Consider the following 3,811-nt stretch of genomic DNA (forward strand, 5'->3'; position numbering starts at 1 on the left):
CAGCGCTTGTTTGAAGTTACCGAGCCTAATAGGGCAGAGGCTAACCGTATTTTAGAGGGTTGTGCGAGGAGGAAAGTAAAAGACAATATGTACCAAGCTCGTGTGGATGCTGTCAAGATATACTATGATAACCAAGGAGAAGAACTCGATGACAAGCTGGCATGTTCAAGGGAGCTTACTCTTGAACAATACTTAGCTAGCGAGTGGACTGGTTCGAGTCCTACAAGTATGGCCTCATATTTGCGAGATATTGGTGCTCAAAAGAGTTCAAGCAAGCAAGGTCTAGAGGGCAGGCTTCTCGCTTAAAATCTCTAGATGTTGCTCAAAATCGAGGAGGTTCACGACCATTCACGTAAACAAGGCAGTATTTGGTATGACATGAACTTATTGTCTCGTTTAACTCAGTCTAATCTATCTTTTACATTGTTTTATCCACTATATATTGCACATGTAGGAACATAAATTTGGACCCGAGAAGGCTACCATAATGAACACATATGCTGCAATGAAATCTGGTATCAAAAATTTGGATGAAAGTGGCTGTAGCGGTGCAATCAGCAGCCGTAAAGCACAAAAACGCCTTGTATGTGATGTCCGCTTCTTTTATTTTTGTGTTAGCTCATTAATTATATGCAAACTAAATAATTCTTGTTGTTATAGGATGCATATTGTGATGGTCTTAAGAAAGCACATCCAGAGGATTGGCAAGACATTGATTTGGATGAAAGTGTCTTGTACAACACATCGGGTGGCATGCCACATGGCCGCCTATCAATTGCTACCGGTGCCGTCAAGAAAGCCCACATTATCTCTCGCTGCAAAGGCAACAAATCTGAAGCCCTCAAGTTCTGTTGCTTACCGTAATGTCATCCAAGAGAATCAACGATTACGTTCTACAAATGAGATTCTAACAAGGAAAACAGAAATGCATGACCAAATGTTCAGGGTAATGATAAGTATGATTTGTTACAATGTAGCTATAAATGGAAAAATATGTTCTACTATATAATCCTAATAAATATGCTTTCTTCTCGCAGATGCTTTTTGCTGAGATGGGCAGAGAGCTACCGGAATGGTTCCAACAAGGTCGAACCCAAGCTCATACCCAGGTCAGAATACATTTCCCATCTTTGAACCTTAAGCTAATTCAGTTTTGCTTACTATTGCATGAGCTGTACATTAATAAGATACTTAATTCGTTACATGGTGCACATGACTTTGTAGGGGAACACAGACTTGGAGGATGCTGCTATGGATGACCTTGTTGGTCATGGAAACAATGGAGGCAGCAATGATGGTGAGAACATTTGTGGTGATAGCAACGACTTTGTCTACAATGAAGATGGTGATGGTAACTATGCTTCGGAGGAGGTTCTCACTAGTGTGCTTGCACTTCAGCTAGTTATTGGCACTCAAATGGTATTTTGGATCTTTTGTGGTTTGACTGTCTTTGATAAACTTAGGTTAAGTGATGTATGGAAAATAGTGAAGTTGTGTATGTAGGTGATGGTCCTGACCGTGAAACTTTATGACTTTGAAGTTCATGTATTTTGTTGTTACATTGCACTGCCATGTGCAAGTTTGTGTCATGTCTGTCACCAACCTTTAGTGTACTGTTACATTGTTATTTGTAGACTCGTTTTGGAATATGATGTGGAGTTCATTAGCTGGCTTGAACCTGTATTTACTGAATGATTTTTCCTGGCGGTACTCCCATATTCCTGTGAGCAGTCTATTGTCATGTAGCCTACAATCCCTTGCGGTACAAGCATTTATCCTGTGGGCTTGTTTTCATATGATTTTGTTTCCCTGGAGGCTTTTTCCTGTGGGTCAATTGACACAGAAATAAAAATTAGTAAACCTGACGGACTAACAATTTCCCGTGGGTCACCGTCGAGAACACCCGCCAGGGAAATAATTCCTGTCAGCCAACCGTCAGGCATTTTTAATTTCCCTGTCAAAATAATCCTGGCGGAATTATCCTGTCGGTCAGCCGACAGGAATTATTATCCTGACGGTTTATGCTAATTTCCTGTAGGTTCATGGCCGTGGGGAAAATACCGGTTTCTGGTAGTGATAGTTTAGTCAAACATGCATGTTCTCATCGTCCATGCAATTTCTATTTTATTAAATCTAACTCGAAAGTGATTGTGGAGCATCAGAACTATACATTGAGATATGTGTTGAATTAAGTAACACCAAAACTCACTTAGCTAGAAGCCACCATAGCGTTCAGATGTTCTAAGCCGTTGGATCCGCCCATCCAATGCTCCAGATGAACTCACTATTTCCGAACTATCGGTGAACTCGTTTTTACTTCATCCACTCGAACTCAACGGCCCACCACAACGTTGCGGGGCAGCGGGGCTGCTACTCCACACGGTTGACCTGGGCATCCTCTGCTTATTCGGGCCCACGAAATGGGCCGTTAAATAGGCCAAGAAACTGTGTACGCGAGTATTATGTGTTGCATGTTTCTTCTTCCTCTCTATCATTTTACTGAAGGCGGAGCAGCAGTAGGGGAAGATAATGGGGGTGTCGGCGTTTATTCCTGCGTTTAAGGTGTGCCACCTTCCATTCATGCCCGCAAGTTTCTCACATATGATGTGCACGCCCTTCTCTCTTCATAGATTTAAGGAAGACTGGAGGAAGAGAAGAAGGAGCGGCAGCCATCCAGATCAGCGGCCGATCACATCGTCGTGCTGCATCCATCCATGGAATACGACACGTCGGTTGTCGCCCAGCCACCAGCAGCGGAAGAGGTGCATGACTAGCCTACCACCCCTATGGATGGGAGATCGGCGGCCATGTTGAGCGGAGGAGGTGGATGACCCGGTGAGACATCGGGGACGTTGAGAGAACAATCTCCCCTTTCAACTTCGTTTCTTCAATAGTCCAATCTAGACGTTGCCTGGCTATTGGGATTGGAGTTGCACGAAGTGCTGATTAATTTTATTACTGGCTTGGTTCACTTCTCAGATGAATTATAGATTCTAGCTCTGAACTCTGAAGTCACGAATGCAATGCATAATGTTGGTTAATGCATTATTCTCTTTTCAAAATGGTTATCAACTTTATATCTTATCTTCTATATTGTTATGTTCTATTTTAGATGAATCAGATTTTGAGTTCAGAAATTGGAGGTTTGGTATGGATAACAGGCAGGGACTGTGCCATGATAGAACACGTTTTTGTGGGAGGTGTTTTATGCAAATTAAAAGCACGTATCTTGATGCAAACAGGGTTGAGTGGCATGCGATAAGACGGTGACACCCACGTATATGTAGACATGCATTTTTGTAGTTCTTCATAGTAGTCTCTTTTGGTACTTCTAGATTTATCTAAATTTAGATGTATCTAGACACCAAATAGTATCTAGATACATTTAAATTTTAATAAACATACGACATATTTCATGGGACGGAGGGAGTAGAAGGAATCTACATAGAACCAGCTAATTTGGTGCACAATGATTATAAACTAGGGGTATTTATTTAGTTTTCATAGTTTTACACATGTAATTAGATTTTCCTCGAATATCATATATTTGGTACCAATACAATTGTACCATAGAACTATAAACTTAATTATGAATCTGGATATATAAATAATATAATTTTATTATTACATATAGGGCATATTTCTTCTAGTTCAGATGATAGCATATAAACTTCGCCGTCCCCTAGCTCTGCAGCAGGTCCGACTAACTATCTGTACCCTAGACATGAGCACTCGTTGTACAAGTACAACCGGAGAGCCATATCGTTGTTCCCGGCGCCCAACGCTAGGGTGGCCAACATGATGAGGCGCA

At 41.6% G+C, this 3,811-nt stretch overlaps 1 long non-coding RNA gene across 1 annotated transcript; it reads left to right on the forward strand.

Annotated features, from left to right (window-relative positions):
* The first annotated feature begins 886 nt into the window (after positions 1-886).
* LOC124669930 lies at positions 887-1,350 on the forward strand. Its single transcript, XR_006992356.1, has 3 exons — positions 887-946; positions 1,038-1,109; positions 1,225-1,350. It is a non-coding gene; the product is annotated as an uncharacterized LOC124669930 (long non-coding RNA).
* Positions 1,351-3,811: the final 2,461 nt, after the last annotated feature.

This window comes from Lolium rigidum, chromosome 7, assembly GCF_022539505.1.
Source record: "Lolium rigidum isolate FL_2022 chromosome 7, APGP_CSIRO_Lrig_0.1, whole genome shotgun sequence".
Lineage (NCBI taxonomy): Eukaryota > Viridiplantae > Streptophyta > Magnoliopsida > Poales > Poaceae > Lolium > Lolium rigidum.